Source organism: Bubalus kerabau, chromosome 5 (genome assembly GCF_029407905.1).
Source record: "Bubalus kerabau isolate K-KA32 ecotype Philippines breed swamp buffalo chromosome 5, PCC_UOA_SB_1v2, whole genome shotgun sequence".
In the NCBI taxonomy this organism is placed as follows: domain Eukaryota; kingdom Metazoa; phylum Chordata; class Mammalia; order Artiodactyla; family Bovidae; genus Bubalus; species Bubalus kerabau.
This window is the reverse complement of record NC_073628.1, coordinates 113,988,506-114,010,111: the sequence shown is the minus strand read 5'-3', so window position 1 is coordinate 114,010,111 and position 21,606 is coordinate 113,988,506. Positions and strand designations below refer to the sequence as shown.

At 42.0% G+C, this 21,606-nt stretch overlaps 1 long non-coding RNA gene across 2 annotated transcripts in view; it reads left to right on the top strand.

Annotated features, from left to right (window-relative positions):
• The window catches only part of LOC129653262 (uncharacterized), an 82,045-nt gene that overhangs the window by 41,879 nt on the left and 18,560 nt on the right, over positions 1-21,606 (top strand). The window contains exon 3 of one of the 2 annotated variants that reach the window (XR_008715025.1): positions 6,018-6,146. The exons of the other annotated variant lie outside the window; for it this stretch is intronic. This is a non-coding gene — a long non-coding RNA (uncharacterized LOC129653262). Of the gene's footprint in view, positions 1-6,017; positions 6,147-21,606 lie in introns of those variants that run through there. 2 annotated transcript variants of the gene reach the window in all.

The following is a 21,606-nucleotide window of genomic DNA, read 5'->3' as shown; positions in this document are numbered from 1 at the left end:
CAAAATCACTGCAGATGGTGACTGCAGCCATGAAATTAAAAGACGTTTACTCCTTGGAAGGAAAGTTATGACCAACCTAGATAGCATATTGAAAAGCAGAGACATTACTTTGCCAACAAAGGTCCATCTAGTCAAGGCTGTGGTTTTTCCAGTGGTCATGTATGGATGCGAGAGTTGGACTGTGAAGAAAGCTGAGCACCAAAGAATTGATGCTTTTGAACTGTGGTGTTGGAGAAGACTCTTGAGAGTTCCTTGGACTGCAAGGAGATCCAACCTCAGATAGTCAGATGTCCTCAGATAGTCCGTTCTGAAGGAGATCAGCCCTGGGTGTTCTTTGGAAGGACTGATGCTAAAGCTGAAACTCCAATACTTTGGCCACCTCATGTGAAGAGTTGACTCATTGGAAAAGACCCTGATGCTGGGAGGGATTGGGGACAGGAGGAGAAGGGAACAACAGAGGATGAGATGGCTGGTTGGCATCACTGACTCGATGGACGTGAGTCTGAGTGAACTCTGGGAGTTAGTGATGGACAGGGAGGCCTGGCATGCTGCGATTCATGGGGTCGCAAAGAGTCGGACACGACTGAGTGACTGAACTGAACTGATACTCTTACATCACGAAAACATTCTTCTGTATTTCTTCTATGTGATATTAATTAGGGATTCCATTTTATTTCTCTCTAGCAAATCAATTTCAGCCAAATGACTAAATAATTCTTTCTTCACTGACTTATAGAACTATTTTTAGTGTGTATAATGGCTTCTCCGCTGCCCCAGCAGTAAAGAATCTGCCTGCATGAAGGACACATGGGTTTGATTCCTGGGTCAGGGAGATCCTTTGGAGAAGGAAATGGCAACCCACTTCAGTATTCTTGCCTGGGAGATCCCATGCACAGAGGAGCCTGGTGGGCTACAGTCCATGGAGTCACAAAAGAATTGGATACAACTTGGCGACTAAACAAAAAAACATGGTCATATGATGTCACAGATCTCTGAGTTTTCTCTTCAGTTCCTTGGTCTATTTACCTGTTTTTATTTTAATGCCAGAGTTATTAAAAAACTGTCATCTTATAATGATATTTTGCAGGACAAGTCCTTTCTATTTAGTCTTCTCTTTTAACAACAATTTGTACATTAATAGAGACAGTTTTCCTTATAAATGTTGTTGTTCAGTTGCCAAGTTGTGTCTGACTCTTCTGAACCCATGGACTGCAGCATGCCAGGCTTCCCTGTCCCTCACCATCTCCAGGAGTTTGCCCAAGTTCATGTCCATTGAATCGGTGATGCCATCCAACACCTCATCCTCTGTCTCCCTATTCTTCTTCTACCTTCAACGTTTCCCAGCATCAGGGTCTTTTCCACTGATTCAGCTGTTCACATTAGGCGGCCAAAGTGTTGGAACTTCAGCATCAGTCCTTCCAAAGAGTATTCAGGGTTGATTTCCTTTAAGATTAACTGGTTTGATCTCCTTGATTTCCAAGGCACTCTCAGTGTCTTCTCCAGCACCACAGTTCAAAAGCATCAATTCTGCATCGCACAGTCAAAGGGTTTAGTGTAGTCAATGAAACAGAGGTGGATGTTTTTCTGGCATTCCCTTGCTTTTTTTATGATTCAGTGAATTTTGGCAATTATTTCTGGTTCCTCTGCTTTTTCTAAACCCAGCTTGAACATCTGAGTTCTCAGTTCATGTAATGCTGAAGCCTAGCTTGGACAATTTTGAGCATAATCTTACTGGCATGGGAGATTAGTGCAGTTATTTGGTGGTTTGAACATTCTTTAGTATTGTCCTTCTTAGAAATTAGGGTATGTTTATTATGTTTCATGGAAATTTGAGTTAAGGTTTTATTTTGATTGCTTTAATTTATATATTAATTTGGAAGTAATCCACATTTTAGACTATTAAATCATCCTATCCAAGAGTATGGGATCTCTTCACTTATTCATTACATGCACATTATCCTCCTCTATGTCCTTTATTTGTGTTTTATGTTATTTTTATAGAGGTCTTGTATGCTTAAAGCTCAACATTCAGAAAACTAAGATCATGGCATCTGGTCCCATCACTTCATGGGCAAAAGGTGGGGAAACAGTGGAAACAGTGTCAGACTTTATTTTTTTTGGGCTCCAAAATCACTGCAGATGGTGATTGCAGCCATGAAATTAAAAGACGCTTACTCCTTGGAAGAAAAGTTATGACCAACCTAGATAGCATATTCAAAAGCAGAGACATTACTTTGCCAACAAAGGTCTGTCTAGTCAAGGCTACGGTTTTTTCAGTAGTCATGTATGGATGTGAGAGTTGGACTGTGAAGAAAGCTGAGCGCCGAAGAATTGGTGCTTTTGAACTGTGGTGTTGGAGAAGACTCTTGAGAGTCCCTTGGACTCCAGCCAGTCCATTCTAAAGGAGATCAGTCCTGGGATTTCTTTGGAAGGACTGATGCTAAAGCTGAAAGTTCAGTACTTTGGCTACCTCATGCGAAGAGTTGACTCATTGGAAAAGACTTTGATGCTGGGAGGGATTGGGGGCAGGAGAAGGGGACGACAGAGGATGAGATGGCTGGATGGCATCACTGACTTGATGGACGTGAGTCTGAGTGAACTCCGGGAGTTGGTGATGGACAGGGAGGCCTGGCGTGCTGCGATTCATGGGATCGCAGAGAGTCAGATATGACTGAGCAACTGAACTGACCTGCACTGTATACTTTCAGTGATGTTGACTTTTAGTTACTTTGTCGCTGTTGATATTGCAATCAGTATTTTTCACTCTTTAAAATGACATTTTCAGTTGGGTTTTACTAGTCTAGGGACATTTCTTTGACTTTTGTAGGTTGATCTAGTATCTGGCAGCTGTTGATTGTGCTGATTTTTCTAGGTAGATTATCACATTTATGTAGAAGACAATTTACCATCTTCCAATCTTTACACCTATTATTTTCTTTCACTTTTTTTGCAACACTGACCTCTTATACTAAGTTAAATTAGTAGAGATGATAGAATACAGCACCATAGGAGTAATACCTTATCAACTGCTTTTTCTGAATCAATGGATATTATTATACAATTATTGTTCATTAATATTTTATAATTTATATGTAGCTATATATATGCTACGCTAAGTCACTTCAGTCATATCTGACTCTGTGTGACCCCATAGACGGTAGCCCACCAGGCTCCCCCGTCCCTGGGATTCTCCAGGCAAGAACACTGGAGTGGGTTGCCATTTCCTTCTCTAAGGCATGAAAGTGAAAAGTGAAAGTGAAGTCGCTCAGTCATGTCTGACTCTTAGCGACCCCATGGACTGTAGCCTACCAGGCTCCTCCGTCCATGGGATTTTCCAGGTAAGAGTACTGGAGTGGGGTGCTATTGCCTTCTCCGATAGCTATATATATTTAACTACAATATAGTGGATTTACAATGTTAGTTTCAGGTATACAGCAGACTGATTCAGTTATACATATCTATGTATTTTCAGATTCTTTTCATTACAAGTTATTATAAGTTGTTATAGGATATTGAATGTAGTTCCCTGTACTAATCAGTAGGTTCTTGTTATTTATCTATTTTTTATATAGTAGTGTGCATCTGTTAACTCAAACTCCTATTTACCCCTTTCCCCTTTGATAACCATAATCTATGTCTGTGAGTCTATTTTATAAATAAGTTCATTTGCATCATTTTTAAAGATTCCACAAATAAGTCATGTGATAATTGTGTTTCTCAGTCTGGCTTACTTTGCTTAGTATGATAATTTCTGGGTCCATCCATGTTGCTGTACCTGTCATTATTTCATTATTTTTTATGGCTGAGTAGTATTCTATTGTGTGTGTGTATGTATAATACACTATATATATATATGTACATACACATACAAACACCACATCTTCCATGTCTTGGCTATTGTAAATAGTGCTGCTATGAACATTGGGGTGCATGTATCTTTTTGAATTAGAGCTTTGGCATTTCCAGATACGTGCCCTGGAGCGAGATTGCAAGATCATATGGTAACTCTATGCTTAGTTTTTAAGGGAACCTCCTTATTGTTGTTCTGTATTTTTCTTCATTTTGATCATGATAAATTATGTTGTTAGATTTTTGATGCATCCCTGGTTAATTTCACTTGAGCTTGATACACATATATCATTGTTGATTCTGCTAGCTTCTATTTTATTTTGTATCTTTGTATTGAAATTTGTAAGTGAAATGACCCTAGAATTGTCTTTGCTTATGTTTATCTAGTTTCAGAATCAAAATTACATTTTCTCATAAGATAAGCTAGGTGAAGTTTCCCTCTTTTGCTATTTTTTAGAAGCAGTGCTTAAAACTGGAATTCATCATCCCTTGAGAATTTTATAGAACTCTTCCATAAACTATCATGCTAGTTTTGGGATAGGAAAGACATTGAATTTCTTTTATAGCTCTTAACTGGTTTCTTTAAGGTCCCCAAGTCTTGTTGCTATAATTTTGACAGTTACAAATTTTTAGTCTTCTATTCATTTCATCAGTGTTTTCAAATATACTCACCAACAGCTGTTTCTTAATGTCTTCCTTCCTTACTCCCATCCATCCATCCTAATTTCATGAGGAGGGCATGCAACTTTCCTCTTTTTTCCCCTTGATCAGTATTGCAAGCGATTTATATTTTATTTTCATTATGAGACAAGCAAATTGTCTTTTGAATTTGTTAATCCTTTGTTGTGTGTGTTCTCTATTTCTTTGATTTTTGCCCTATTATTATTTCCTTAGTTTTCATTTCCTTGGGTTTGCTCTAAGGCTCTTTCCCCAACTTATTTAGTTACATGCTTAGCTAATTTACTTCTAACTTTTCTTATTTCCTGATCATTTATTTAAACCTATAAATTTTTCTCTAAGCATGACCTTACTAGTGTCCTGCAGAATTTGACAAGTGGTAGTTAAATTATCATTCAGTCCTGAATATTTTTAAATTTCCTTTACCACTTCCTGCTAACCAAATAATTATTTGATAAAATGTGACTTCATTTATATAAAAATGTAAGTTATCCTTTTGCAGATAATTTCTGTTTCATTGTTGTTGAAGTCTGATATTGTTCTTCAGTAATATATTGAGATTACTTTAATGATCCGACATGTGGCCTATTTTTGTAACTAGGGTGTGATAAAAGCTATATTCTTTATTTATTGTTCCCATATATATTCTGTATATACTTAGTGTGTTCTAAGTTGCTAAGTTGTGTCTGACTCTTTGTGATCCCAGAGGTTGTAGCCCTCCAGGCTTCTATGTGCATGGGATTTCCCGGGCAAGAATTTTTCTATCCCTGACTCTTCCCTCTAATAACACACAATACATCAGCATGCTCTTATGTTCTTATCTTTGTCTCCCTACCTTCTTGGCTGTTAATTAGGATTGACAACAGGTTTCTGTGATGTGTAAATATCCATCACAATTCAAGACACAAAATAAGCATCTGATGACATTGTTCCTTTTTCTCCTTTAAAGGAAGTTTGTTTCCTTTAAGAGAAAAAGTTTGTCTACTGTCATCCCCAAACTAATGTCATTAATGGAAAGTTTTTCTGCTAAAATAATCAGTATCAATTGATTCATTTATTGAACTCCTATAAGGTGTTATAGCACATAAAAAAGAAAATGACACAGGTACATCTGAAGAAAAGTACCTCTATGCTGTTATTTAACTGTGACAGATAAAGCAGTTTGTGGCAGTCTATATGACTTGGCTTGGGGCTTCCCAGGTGGTAACAGAGGTTAAAGAACCCACCTGCCAAGGCAGGAGAGGTAAGAGACACAGGTTCGATCCCTGGGTTGGGAAGATCCCCTGGAGGAGGGAATGGCAACACACCCCAGTATTCTTGCCTGGGAAATCCCATGGGCAGAGGAAACTGGTGGGCTACAGTCCATGGGGTCTCAAAGAGTCGGACACAACTAAGTGATAGCATGCAGATGACTTGATATATGTAAAGTGTGGGTATGAAGACATAGAAGACACAGACCCAGCTTTAATTCCTCTTTCTCTTGTCCATAGGGTCTTCCTTTGCTTACTCAACACGGTCAGATAGAAATCTTTAAAATCCCTCATCATGACATCTAATTATGGTTGAGATTTAAAATCAAGTGACTGCTATCTATTTTAATAAATACATTTTCTGTGAAAGATGTCTAAGATAAGTTTATTCTTGTAGCCTCAGGATCCTGATAGATACAGGGATTATACACCACATATTGGGTTTTATAACTCAGACTCTTCTGGGATTTTTAACACAGGTTGGAACTGTCACTCATACTCAGTGGAGTAGCTCCCTGGAGTTTTTTTTTTAGTAACAAGGTGCTAATTTAGTAATAGCCCTGAGCATTTGTGAATATCCTGTTATAGATATTTTATAAGCATTAACCATTTAATCCTTTACAACTGGAAAGGTCGATGCATAATCCCAATAATTCACTTGGGGAAATTGAGGATCTTCAATAACTCACCAAAGTCAGGTAACTAGCACAGGACAGAGCTGGGGTTTGAACTTGTCTGTGCTGACTCTGGTGCTTTTCTTCCTTCCATTGTACCGCAGCTGCTCCAATATGACTTCAAACTGGAAAACTCCATACACACCTCTGAATCTCTTTTTTTTATTTCAACCTATTGTAAGGGGCTCACTTACACACCTTACCAAGCACACATATACATGGCTAAAAAGGATCAGCACCCATCAAAATCATTTCACTTGTGATCTGAAATCCTATTGAAATGCTGATCTCCTGAGAGAGGTAATGCTGGAGGGTTATGGCATTTCTTGGTTTCTTGATTACAGTAATTTGGCCTATATTTCCTTATTTGTTTTTCTTTCCCTAGTGCTCAGGGAGAGGACGGGGCTGGGGGTAGGAGCTAGGCAGGGGAGGCAGGTCTGGCTTTACTTTTATTGGCTGTGAGGACCATGAAGAGCTTAAGGGGAGCAGGCTTCCTTGCTAAAGTTTGTTCCCAGCACTGCCTCTCGGGAGGTGGTGAGTGGGATGCAGGGAGGCCTGGGTTTGGACAGCCTTGATGGGCAAGGAGAAGATGCTGGGGCAAATGATGAGAGAGGCCTCTCTGTTTCTGTTTATTATGAATAATTTCAAAAAGGTAAAGGCAAGAGATGGAGACTGTAATGGTGAAAAGGAGATAGCACAGCCCGGAGCCCAGGCTCAGCTTCCCAAGGTGTCTCCATCTGTCCCAGGGAGGCTGGTGCCTGCTGTCACTGACTCTTGCTCCTGAAGCCAATCTCTCTCTCAGGAGGCTCTGAATCTCCCAAGAACCAAGGAGTGCAGTACATATTCCTGAAAGTCACAGTGACAGGTGGGAATGTAGCCAAATGCCCCACACCATCCATTTATCATTTCATGTAACGGGCTGCTGCTGTGCAAGGTTCCTGTGGGCCAACTCTTACAGCCAGTTCCTTAGTATCCCCTCCTTCTTCAGGAAGCTGACAGTTTTACCTTGACCGACCTTGGGGTGGGGTTGTGAACAGTTTCCGAGAAGTGGATCAACTGTGTCAGAGACTCTGCCTAGTGTTTTATTTTGTGCTACACATACAGAGTAAACTCATTTCATTTCCACGATAACTCTTGACTGAACGTTAGATATAATTTTCCCTGTTTTACAAGAACTGAGGTCTAGGAAGTTAAGTGAGTTCCCTAAGACTCCTCAGGATGAGTAAGTAGTAAGAGTGGGATTCAAACTCATCTTTGGCTCCTTGTCTTCTTTCTGGTGACATGGATCTCTCTCAGCTGTGCTGTTCACCCCATTGAGAGGACAGCCCCTCCCTAGCCCTTTAGAAATGTGAACAATAATGATAATGATGAACAAGGATGGTGATCATCCCAGCAAGAATGAATAAACCTTCCATTGAAAGCTCTTGGAATTTGTTTGAATTTCCTCTTGTCAGAGTTATAGAAATTAATGAGCTGCTAGATCTGGACCTGGTGTGCCTTGATAAAAGGACTTATTTTTAGTGCTTTAGCATTTAAAAGGATCTGTTATAATTTCATGCTTATAATAACACTAAATAAGGGCCTGTATTTGTCTAGCATAATTGGAAGAAGCAAAGGAAAGGGGAAACAGTTACTTCCAAACAAATGGCATGACTGCTTCTTGCGAGAAATTGGAAGACAGAGAAACCCCTCAATGAAACAAACACCCGGGCTAATTATCCTCCATGGAGAGCATTTCCCACAGACCAGAGATGGCCTTTAGGAACACAAAGTCCCACCCAGCTAGGCTGGGAGTGTGTGGGTGGCTATGAGGGTTAGAAGGCGGGGCAGGGTTGTTTCAGTTAAGGAGTGATGCTGTCCATGAACAGCTTACTTGAGTTGCTTTAGGACCAGAGAGAAGGCACAGGAGTACCGGTCCTTCCCTTTTTTTGATTGTCTCGGTGATGATTTATTGACCTGTCCTTTTGTCTTTAACCTCACTGTCTTCGAGGCCTCTGAGAACACGGTGGCTGAAATAAAGAAGGATGGGAAAGGGTTAAAGCCTAGGCTATAGTAAACGGACTACTCTCCCAGACTTCCAGATCAGCCTAGGGTCACTAAGTCTCATCCCTCCCTTGCTCTCTGCCCGGAACCCTTTTGTTGAGCACCCTCCTTACACGCAGCACCTGGGGCCCCGCCCCTCTCATGGCCACACCCCCTTCGTGGCCACACCCTCTCCCCATAATCTGCACCCAGTCCTTCATCTGCCAGTCTCTCTCTCCCACAGTAAAATTTTTTGCTCTCTTTGTGCATTTGCATTTCTGCTGACTGCTAAGATCAGTTTAATTTCATGGGTGTCATTTCCTTCAAGAAATCTCTCTCTGAGCAGCAGCCCATCGAATCCCCGATAAAACATATTTTCCTACGGTAATGATTTTATGGGCCCATAAGTCATGAATTTATTATGATCTCAGCTCCTGCTGCTGATTGCTGTAAAATGCAAAGTAATTAACAGCGAGCGGTAGCAGTTATTCCCACCTGGTAACGTGTTCCTTCGTTCACTGATGGGTTTGATTAAAGTAATGACTAAAGAGTAAAGCCCCGCTGTAAAATATTAGCATGATTAATACTGTATCCTAAATAAGAAACAAAACTAACGGGCACGGTCGGAGAAATTAAAAAAAAAAAAGTATACACACAATCCTTCCTCTTCTACCCTCTCCCCCTCCCTTAAGCAATTGTTCTGGCTCATTTAGGGTAAGTCTTGCTTCCATTAAATAATGTATGGCTTCCAAGGCTAGGGGCTGGCTAACAGAGCATGTTGCACACTTTCCATAACATCTTAAGTGCTGGTGTTAATTTTTTTTCCTTTCCTCTTTGATGTGCAGAATGGAGATTAGATGGCAATGTACTTCGGACTACAGCCTAGATATCAGTGACAGGGTCCCCTTCATTTCTGCGTGGGGCATGGGTCTTCATGGGCCATTTGGGACAAGAGCAAAAGGAGCTTTGGTTACTTTGCTTCTCTCCTTGACTAGCTGGAGCCTGGAGAAAGCTCTGTGGGAGTTCAGGGAAAGTATTACTCCTGCGATCCCCAACCAGAGAGCTACAACTGAAGCTGATGACCTTGAACTTTACCTTTCGTAATGTTAGAAAAATCCTATAGTGTTGGACTGTTCTGTGGAGAAACATATATGCCTCCTTGGTGCCTGAACACTTCATTGTCCTTATTTGTGGTGCTTTAAAGAGGTACAACTTTCTTAAAGCCTCACTTTCCCTGAAGATGGAGTTGGAGGTCCTCTTGACTGTGGGGTTGGAGGCAGTTCTGTGTGTGGAACTCCAGAGCATCTATACCTCTCAACTCTGAGGAGAATTGAGGGACTGTCAACAAGGCACTGCTGCTACTGCTAAGTCACTTCAGTCGTGTCCAACTCTGTGTGATCCCATAGACGGCAGCCCACCAGGCTCCCCGGTCCCTGGGATTCTCTAGGCAAGAACACTGGAGTGGGTTGCCATTTCCTTCTCCAATGCATGAAAGTGAAAAGTGAAAGTTAAGTCGCTCAGTCGTGTCCGACTCGTAGCGACCCCATGGACTGTAGCCCACCAGGCTCCTCCATCCATGGGAGTTTCCAGGCAAGAGTACTGGAGTGGGGTGCCATTGCCTTCTCTGCAACCAGGCACAGCCCTCTTGAAGTGGCTGTGGGCAGGTAGAGGTTGACCGGGGGCTGAGGGTGAGCTGGAGGAGATGGCCTGCTGAGAGAGGTCTTGGAGAAAGGGGAGAGGTATGCCTTTGTCTTCCTCCAGTTGCTCTGAAATTAATTTCACACCTACCTCTGTGGGCTGGGGGAGAGAGAGACAGAGAAATATAGGAATATGTGTGCAGTAGGAGGACTCTCAAGCATTTGACTCAGGAAAAATTTAGGAGCATCTTTCTTATGAGAGAATTGCTTGGCCAAGTGTTGAAAGACGGTCTATGGGGAGACAAGAGCCCACTTCTTTAACTCTTTGTGTGTGCGTGCTAAGTCTCTTCAGTTGTGTCCAACTCTTTACCTCCCCTATGGACTGTAGCCTGCCAGACTCCTCTGTCCATGGGGATTCTCCAGGCAAGAATACTGGAGTGGGTTGTCATGCCCTCCTCCAGGGGCTCTTCCCAACTCAGGGATCGAACCCATGTCTCTTATGTCTCCTCCATTGGCAGATGGGTTCTTTACCACCTGGGAAGTCCCTGGATGCTTATTATATGCCAGGCACGGGACTATAGTCTCTGTCATTAAGAAACTCCCAGGTTAAAAACTCAACTAAGAGAGAAGATGATAAAACCTCATGGGCAAAAGCATGAGTAAAAGAAGAAATGGGGACCTTGGGACTCTTGGTCTTCAGTGCCTTGTGTGTCTGAGGGGCTGGAGAGAGAAAGCCACACTGCTACGTAGGAGACAGAGGTGGATGACATAGGTGGTCCACTTCGTGAATTTGGAAGGGAAGAGACCATCTTTTATGGGAGCAGTGGACATCCTTTTTCTGACCCATAGCCACAGAGAGCATGGAGAATAGTGCCATCAATTTACACCTCTCCTTGATTTAGGGAACTTTCTTGGTGGTTCAGATGGTAAAGAATCTGCCTCCAAAACAGGAGACCTGGTTTTCATCCCTGGGTCAGGAAGATCCCTGGAGAAAGAAATGGCAGCCCATTCCAGTATTCTTGACTGTGAAATCCCATGGACAGAAGAGCCTGGAGGGCTACAGTCCATGGGGTCGCATAGAGTCGCACACAACTGAGTGACTTTCACTTCAGTTCGCTCCTTGGTTTAGAAGAGCTCTAAGCACTTCAAAGTACAAGATCCTTGTTGGGGGAGAAGTGAAGGACAGAAGTAAGTGGAGGCTTCTTAATGATTTGGGGCCCTAATTCTGAAGAAGGAAATGATTTGTTCAAAGCTGCTCTTAGTAAGGGGCTGGTGTGAGATCAGACCCCATGTCTTCCCCATTAACCAGTCATGCCTATTTGCTTAATGGATTATGCTTCAGATGCCAGGTTTCTGGAGGCCATGCTGACAGGCCACCCAACTGGGTTTGAGCAAACTACAAACAATGGCAATTTTCACAGCTCTGTTGTGAGTCCCTGGAATAATATCACAGGGGCTGCCTGGGAAAGAATCTGACAGAAAGGCATCAGGTGGGTTTTTTTTTTTCTTTCTTTTTTTTCCTGCACTAAAAATGACAGCTGCTTCCAAAGTGCAAGGTATTCTCCTAATCAAGGATGAAGCTGTGATGAGGTGAGGTTGGGGGTTAGGTGACAGTAAATCGATCTCTAAAAACTTTTTCCTTTTCTCTTCCCTTCTTAACAAATAAGGGAGAAACCCCTTGTTGCATGATATTTCAGAAATAATACAATAGACATGTGCCTTTCTGCCTTTACTCCTGGAGCCCTTGCTTCTCAGGGGTAGAGGAAGGAAGAGTTATGGGGATCGAGGTGCTGGCAACCAGGAAGATAAACGCAAAGCCCTCCCTCTCTCCACCGCTGAGCAGGTCAAAAAATGATTGCGTTGGGTGTGAAGGATTTATGTCTGCCGTGAGTCAGTCAGAGTGTCGGGGTAAATCAAGGCTGACATTTTTAGCATCTGGGGAAAAAAAAGCAATTGCATTTTATGTCTACATTTTGCTCGGCTAATCAAGGTGCGGAAGAGACAGTCTGCCTGGGGAAGCTTTTCCACTTTTTATTATTTAGGTAGGGTTTGGTTCGCCCCATAGAAACACGGAGCAAATCTATAAAGGCCTCAGTTTCGAGTCAGGAAGAAAGGAAAAGGCCCTCCCTGTCACATTTGATTTGGAGAGAGAAGTTGGCAAAATGTATCAACAGCTGAGGAAGGGGATTTGGGGAGGAGCTGGACATGGGGGGTTTCTGAGCAATCTTATGAACAAAGAAGTGAAGAGTCATCTTTGCAAAGAGTTTTTCTCTCACTGAGTCTCCAACAGGACCTAGGATATACTAGAACTTTTAGAAAACAACTAGCTTGATGTTTTTAACTAAATTAGCCAGCTGCTAATTGACCATTTGTTAGTCCTTGAGCTGAAGCAACCAGCGAAATAACTAAGTAGATGAGATGGAGCTGTTAAAGCAGCTGATGTATATTGACATAGTTCAAAATCAAGCCACAGTTAATGTGTGCAAGGGGAAAAGAAAAACGAACAAATTCACTAGTCATATTTCTTTTTAGCTTTCTGTTTTCAAGGCTAATTATTGGTTTATCTAAGTGCTTTGCCTTCATAAATGAGAATGTATTTGGATTTCAAAAATCTTCTATTTTGCACCAGGGACTAGATTTAGCAAATATACTTTCATATGTTAGTGGATAGTAATCATGATAGCTAACTTTTCTTGAGAGGGAGGGGATTTCTTATTAAATCACCAATGCCTCAGGAGAGGGTTACAATCTCTGTTTTACAGAAGAGGAAACTGAAGCTTAGAGAGGTTGACGCCTATATTTGAGGTTGTATCTGGCTCTTCCTAGCTGATAATAACTAAAAAGTTCTTTGAACAGAGACAATTCTGCCTCCATAACCCTCATGCCTAACTTCTATGTGGGCTGCATCAGAGTTGATCTCAGCAGAGATGCACAGTTACACTAATAATGTTAGGATCAAGAGCTTTTATGAAAACACACTTCATTAATAACTAGATTTTCCTTTTCATGGCCCTGAAAAAACTTGGGAACCAGCCACAGGTCCTGAAAGTGTGAGATGATGATGGTAATAGCTAAAATGTGTTATTAAGTGGGCTTCCCTGGTAGATCAGTGGTAAAGAATCTGCCAATGCAGGGGATGTGGGTTCAATCCTTGGGTTGGGATAATCCGCTGGAGAAGGAAATGGCAACCCATCCCAGTATTCTTGCCTGGAAATCCTTATGGACAGAGGGGCCTGGTGGGCTACAGTCCATAGGGTCGCAAAGAATCAAACATGACTTAGCAACTGAACAACAACAAATTGCTGACTTGTCATATGCCAGACACCATGTTAAGCTCCTTATACTTCCTTACTCACGGTAGCCATAGTCCTAAAAAATGAGCCAGTTAGGAACCCAAGCTTCAGATGAAGAAATGGAGGGCGCAAGAAATTCAGAAAATTTCCATGCTTTTAACTAAGAAGCCAGGATAGGAAGCCAAGAAAACGAGATGGTGTCAGAGCCCAGTACTGCTAGTAATGGCTTGGCCAGGCCAGGACGTGTTTGGGTGGGACACGAGTGTTGCAATAGTTTGTTCATTACCTTCCTTCTTGTGTATGTGTGTCCTCAAATGATTACTTTGTGGTGTCTGATTTAAGAGACTTCCAAGTTTTCTTACAAGCAATTAATACTCTTGGAACTTCTCTTGTGGCTCAGATGGTAAAGAATCTGCCTGCAATGTGGGAGACCAGGGTTTGATCATTGGGTCAGGAAGATCATCTGGAGAAGGGAATGGCTACCTGCTCCAGTAGACTGAGTTTTCTTGCAAACAATTAAAGCTCTTCCTCTATTAGCACATATTTAGTTTAAAAAGAAAGGGTCAATAAAACTGGAAGAAAAATAAGGAAAAAAAAGTTGCCAACAAAAAGACAAAGAAGAAAATACTTGTCCATCCTAAAGGAAATCAGTCCTGAATATTCACTGGAAGGACTGATGCTGAAGCTGAAACTCCAGTACTTTGGCCACCTGATCTGAAGAGCTGACTCATTTGAGAAGACCCGGATGCTGGTAAAGATTGAATGTGGAAAGAGAAGGGGACGACAAAGGATGAGATGGTTGGATGGCATCACCCACTCAACGGACATGAGTTTGAGGAAGCTCTGGGAGTTGGTGATGGACAGGGCGACCTGGCATGCTGCAGTCAATGGGGTCGCAAAGAGTTAGACACGACTGAGTGACTGAACTGAACTGAAGAATCTTTTATCTGAGATTTCAAACACTGCTTCCCTTCTTAGGGCCCTAAGACCCCTCCCTAGATGTCCTAGAAGGGTGTACAGGGACCTTAAAGTTATCTTCAGTATATCAAAAAGTCAAACTAAAATTGATTTACAGATAATAAGGCATCTTAGTGTAAGTCAAACAGCACGTTCATGGAGTTATATTTGCTCAGTGAGGTAATGCTGATTACTGCATACTGATTGTTCTTTGATGAATAAAGATGGGGGAATATTCTTTAATAAATGCCATCAATTAGACAAAAAATATATTAAAAAATAAGAAACCTCATAAGGAAAAGAATAAAAAGTCTTTGGTGGCAGAAAGCCTAGAAGCCCCTGATACGAAGAAGGTTATTTTTTCTTTTTGTTCTTTATGGCTCGACTATTTGTTGGAAATGTTAGCAAAATAGTTTTCAAAGCCCAATGAGATAATTTATGTAAAGTGTTATGCAAATACTAGCTTTTTTGTTATTAATATTAACAGTAATAGTCATGATAATGATCTTGCTGTGGAGCAGGTGAAATTGCATCAAGAGCCTTAATTTTAAAACTTTTCCTCAGTAGAGATTTGTTCTCTTCTGCACCAAATCTTGTGTTAGTGTAGGTGTACCCTGTATGGTGTGTGCTGTGTGCTCCTGCGTGTGTCTACTGCGTGTGTCACAGTGTATGTGCATGTGCAGTGTGTACACACACACGTGCCATGGTTTTATGAAAATACCGTAGCCCCCACCCGCTGTGTCTCGTTGTGCAGCTGCACATTACACAATTCTTTGCTCTGAAAACTTATTTGAAAGGGTGATGAAGCATTTGGGTTGTGCTGTGGGTTTTCATGCCCCAATTTTTGCCATTAATTAGACAAACCTCCCTACCAAATCCTCCTAAGGAGGCTGAAGGGTCTGGGAGAAGCTGGACCTGAGAATCTGGCCATCTTTATCTTGAGCCTGTACTCTGAACTCAAGGTGGTTTGAATGTCACAATGAGGCTGTGAAATCGGTGTCTCAGGTACACCTCCAACACATACCACTATGGACTTGACTTAATGCTTCCTTTTTAACTAGTTGTTTTGATGCGCTGTGGAGACAGTCTGAATCACACTATTAATTGGGCAGAGATTAGCACATAATCAAATCACATCTGCTTAAAAAAGTAGTCAGAGCCCTCTTTATTAAAATGGAATAAAGTGTAAATTGATCTATAGCAATTTGACTCTGCACTCCTGGTTAAGAAAAGGCTATTGAGTGGAATGAGATCGGTACCTACTCTAATCTTTGTTATCAGTCTCTTGTTGGTCTGTCTCTGTACTTCCTTCATCTTATTTCAGAGAAAGCCTTGGTAGTCTCCACGTGGTTTCTGAGGTTCAGTCTGTCCACACCTTCTCTGCCTGCCTCATCAGCTCCTTCTACTGCTGCCTCACTCCAGCTCCAATTGAGGCTCATATTTACCATCAGCAGGCAAAGGGGCTCCTGAACACCCCAGTTTACTCTGCGTGTCCACTTACTCTAGATCTCTCCTCTGCGTCTCTCTTTTTAAATTTAATTGTTAATTCTTGGCCACTCTGTGTGGGATCTTCGTTCCCAGACCAGGGATCAGGCCTGCAGTGGAAGCGGGAAGTCTTAACCACTGGACCACCAGGGAAATCCTTGCTTGTCTCCTTTGCATGAAGTTAGCTGTCTTCTCTTGATCTGGCATGGGTACTACTGGTCTCTTTCCAGTCTCTGAAGCCATAGGCCATCCCTGCCCGTCACCTGCGTGCACACACGAGCAGGTGTGTTCTAACCTGTGAGGGCCCGCTTACCAAGCATTGTTGTTTCTTTTTTGTTCTGAAGCTCATTATTTATTACTCACCTTTACATAGACTAGGCCTCTTCAATGTCATTTTTCACAGTGTACCAAAGACTTTGCCAGGGACTTAAAATAATTCCACTCCCCCATCTTATTATTTCTATTATTTAGATTGATCAGTGTGGTCAAAGACAGTGCGTAGTGGTTTCTCACAAAGAGGAAGCACTACCATGGCCTCCAGGGGCTACAGGTTCACTGGGTTAGGCATTGAATTAATAGGGGATATGAGTTGATTTGAATCACTATTTTTCTTCACAGCAATCTCGGTAGCTTTAGGGAGCTGGAACATGGAATAAAATGGTGGCTGAAAAGACATTCCAAGTGACCACTGCTATCCACTTCACAGCATGGCAAAAGTGGGAAGGTTTTAGGCTTTTGAGTGTGACATGTATGCAAATCCCAACTCCTGTTATTTTGCCTATGTGACCTCTAAGTCTCAGTTTCCTAACCCATAAATGAGGAATGATGGTACCTTACTCACAGGTGGTTGTTAGGAAAAAAAATGAGATGATATATTTAAAGATCACAGAACACACTATAGGTCCACAGATGTCATGGGCTAAAGTACATTATCAGAGAGGTGGATATCCTTGAAGTGAAAGTGTTACTTTTACTCTCAGTCATGTCCAACTCTTTTTGACCCCATGAACTGTAGCCTACCAATTTCCTCTGTCCATGGAATTCTCCAGGCAAGAATACTGGAGTGGGTAGCCATTCCTTTCTCCAGGGGATCTTCCCAACCCAGGGATCAAACCTGGGTCTCCCGCATTGCAGGCAGATTCTTTACTGTCTGAACCACCAGGGAAGCCCCTGGGGGCAATGTAAAACTTAAATTATTAACACATCCATTCCTCAAATTCTGAACACTGAAAATAAATGAGCATAGAAGTGCCAGAAATGAAGTTCCTAAGGAAAGCATATCCTTTACTGCAAGCTGAGCCCTGCACTTCCTGGGATGCTTGGGGGTATGATGCCCGTTTGGTGGCAGGGAGGCAGAAGATGATGAGCTATCCCAGCTCAGTTCTCAGCCTTAGGGCAGTGCCTTGGGTGGTAAAAAAGATACAACTCAAATCTTTAGAAATTTAGAGAAGGAAAAGGAGAGAAGTCTCTACAAAGAACTGAGAGTCAGAAAGAGACTTAGGAGAGCCCCAGCAGAGTAACTTGAGAAAATCAGGTGCCAAGGTCTGAAGGTTGAAACATGGGGGGAAAAGGATGCAAACTTTGAGATACTAGAAGAAAGATTCAAAATACCTGTATGTGTTAGAATTCTGTTTGGATTTTGGTCTAAATCAATAAGATAATATGGATCCATGAAGAGTCTTGAACTTCTGATGCCAGTTACAGTGGTATAGTGGTGTGTGTGTGTGTGTGTGTGTGTTTATATGCATGTGCACATACATGCAAAGGATGATCATCCTCCTTGTAACAAACACTGGTTCCTCCAAGTGTGCCCTGGGTCCCATTTCTTTCTTGCTTCCATCTTCAGGTTTTTGGTTTTTTCCTCCCTCCAGCATCATCAGTTTTTCCTTTTCTTACTGCATTGTACGTATTTTCCAAGGTAAATCAAAATGAAGTCCTCTTTTGATTGCTTATGTTCTCTAACCAAAGCCTCAATTCTCTGCTACCCTTTAAGATCAGATTTCTTCTAAAAGTTGTTAAATTGTGTTTTAATTATGTCCATTCATTCTTCAGTTCCCTCCTCTATCCTGAAGGTGGCTCAAGGCACTGCCAACTTATTCATTGTGCCATCCAAGGGTCAGCTTTTTAGTCTTCATCTTCATCAGTCTCCTAGCCACCTTCTCCATGGCTGGTCACACTCTTCCTGGCATAGTTCTCTCTTTCCTTCCATGACATCACATGTTTCCTGGTTGTCCTTTCCCCCTCTAGTTCCTCCCTTCAGTATAGGCTCTCTGAGTGTGGCTATGCTCTAGGGCTTGGTTTTCCCTCTTCTCTCCATGTACTTATTTCCTATGTGATCTCTTCTATCCTTATAGCCCTAAATTCCCTCTATATGCTAATGATATATATATTTATGTACCCAGTCCAAAAATCTCTTCTTAGACTCAGACTCATATATCTACCTGGCTACCTGACATCTCTACCCGGATATCTCAGTTCAGTTCAGTCCCTCAGTTGTGTCCAACTCTTTGCGACCCCATGGACTGCAGCATACCAGGCCTCCTTGTCCATCACCAACTCCCAGAGTTTACTCAAACTCATGTCCATTGAGTCAGTGATACCATCCAACCATCTCATCTTCTGTTGTCGCCTTCTCCTCCCACCTTCAGTCTTTCCCAGCATCAGGGTCTTTTCAAATGAGTCAGCTCTCTGCATCAGGTGGCCAAAATATTGGAGTTTCAGCTTCAACATCAGACCTTCCAATGAATATTCAGGACTGATTCCCTTTAGGATGGACTGGTTGGACCTCCTTGCAGTCCAAGGGACTCTCAAGAGTCTTCTCCAACACCACAGTTCAAAAGCATCATTTCTTCAGCACTCAGCTTTCTTTATAGTCCAACTCTCACATCCATACATGACTACTGGAAAAACCATAGCTTTGACTAGACAGACCTTTGCTGGCAAAGTAATGTCTCTGCTTTTTAATATGCTGTCTAGGTTGGTCATAGCTTTTCTTCCAAGTAACAAGCGTCTTTTAATTTCACAGCTGCAGTCACCATCTGCAGTGATTTTGGAGCCCCCCCAAATAAAGTCTGTCACTGTTTCCACTGTTTCTCCATATCTCACAGACATCGCAAAAGAAAGAAGTGAAAATGGAATTTTGCATTTTCCTTGCACACCTGTTCCCTTTTAGAATATTCTCCCCATAAATGATGCCACCGTCAGTGCAATTGTTCAAGCCTACAGCCCTCAAATTAGGAACAGGTACTGCCGTATCTATTGCATTCATTTGTTCAGTTAGCATTTACAGTTGATTCTCATTATTTGAGACAGTTATGTGCTATGAAGTTGCTGAGAATACCATTATAGTGAATGCTGAACCATTGCTCCTAGGGAGATTGCAGGCTTAGGTTCCTCTGGGCATCTGGTCCAACATTTTTGCCAACTGCTGAATACAGTCCATGTGTGTTTCTGTTCAAAGACAACTTCTTTTCTGTATATTGTTGATTTGTCAACACTGTACTCATGGCCAACAGCGCTATCACTCTTGCCTGAATGAAATTTATCTGACACACATATTTTCTCCATAAGGTATATGACAGCCTTCTTGCACTGAGGAACACTAGAAAGCACTTGAGCAGTATACTTGGGGACCATATTAAGCTCAAAAGTACCAACAAAAAGCACACAAATGCAAGAAAGTGGCACAGAGTAGACAAGGAAAAAGATACCTCTGTATAGCATGAGAGCTGGAACAAGAGGGTGGAGTGTTGCTTTATGGACCATCAGCTAGGAACACACGTGTCAGGCAAATCAAAATTTTCACCTGTCTGCAAATGTCTGTGAATGAGGGCAAAAGTGCCACAAGTATCAATTTGGGCTTTTCATTTAGAGAGTAGGTGAATTTGCATGTGTGGAATCTGTAAATAATGGAGTCCAGTATATTAATATTTATGTACTAGATGTACTATGATGTACGAGATGCTATGTTATTGAAGATAGACTGTCAAGACCAAAACACGCATGGTCTCTTCCATGGAAGGTATTCATTCTGACTCTGGAGTATGTATTTTGAACCCATCTGCTTTTCTCCACTCCCTCCCTCAACTACTCTAGTTCTTACCACTGATATTTCTCATTTGGGCCATTACTTATTAAGTAACCTCCTTCAGTTTTGCCTCTTCCATTCCCTTCTCCCAGCATGATCAGAGTTGTCCTTTCAAACATGAATTATGCCACTGTTTGCATTTTATCCGTTAATGACTTCCTACTCACCCGTCTACTGAGGCAGCAGTCTAGCTTAGCTCTACAGTCTCATCTCAAACCACAGCCTCCCTTTACTCATGTTCCCACCACACTGACATCCTTTCGGATACTGTGTGGCCAGGTTCTTTCCTGCCTCTGAGATTCTGTCCATATCTTTCTCTGTCTGTGCCCAGATCACTCAGCACACTTTGGTTCATCCTCAGGTCGAATACAAACTCTCTCCTCGAAGAAAAACCTTCCTTGAACATAAGGTCTGCCTTGTTATTCTCCATACAGATATACCTTGTTTTTTTTTTTTTTAAACTCCTTGTAACATATTTATATTTTTCTTTCTTACTAGTTTACTGTGTCATCCCTACTAAACTAATTCCATGAGTTCATATACTAGCTTTGCTCTGCTTAGTACTCATTCCTTGTATCTAGCACAGTGCCTGATTATATTAATCACATAACCAGTATTATAAGTGAATGAATTTAGTGAATTACTAAATGAATAGCTTAGAGTGTCAAAGGACCACTGTATATAGGCTTGTACCAGTTGAGGTACAGAAGCCCTGGTATTGTCTTCATCCAGATTTCTCTTGCTATTTCCATTCCTCCTAGGCAGCTATACTCTATATTCTAATTCCTTACTTTGGATTTATAATTCAGCATTTTTGTTAGCTCCAGTAGTCCATCCTCTAATAAGCAGAACCAGATATTTGCCATAGCAGCCTACCTTCTTGGAGCAGGTTCACAGTGCTCACTGCATCACCATGGTCCTAGAGAGGATTCCTGATGCTCTCCTAGCCAATCAGTGCCGCTGTGGTCCTTGCATACTCACCAGTGTATCTGGGTTACATTAGGTCCTCTCACAGGTGAGCAAGAGCTGTCAAGGTGACCAAATCTTCTGAACCGTCACCTGAATCTAAACTGCCCTGTTGATCATCTGTGACCCTAAAATACTGCGAATTGCACAAAGGAGAACTGATGCCAAAGGTCAAAAATTTCAGAAAGTCCTCTTTGGACCCAATATAAGGAAGAACTTCTAAAGTCGGCTGATTGAGTAGGTAGTGAGCACTCAGTCCTTCGAGGTGCTGACAGGCTACTGTCTGGAATGTGGAATGAGGATGATTGTATCTGATGAGTCAATAATCTTAGAGACTTCAGATTCTGGTCTGTGGACCACCCATGTCAGAATCATCTGTGGATGGTTGCAGGGCAGTGGGGTTGAGTAGTGTCCGGGACAAGTTGCACATCCATGCATGGTGGCCCTGGTATGTTTGTTAATAATCATTTTCTGGACCCAACCCCAAACTTTGACATAGGTGCTCTGGAGGATGCGACATGGAAAGATCTCTGAAGCTTGAGCATTCTGGCCTAGATAGTCTCTAAGGCTATCTCCCACCTTCAGATTGTGGCCTTGTAGTCTCATGTATTCAACATCCATTCAACAACTGTTGATGGAAAGCTTCTTGGCTTTAGATATTGTGATGATTAACTTTCTGTGTCAACCTGGTTAGGCTATGGTACCTAG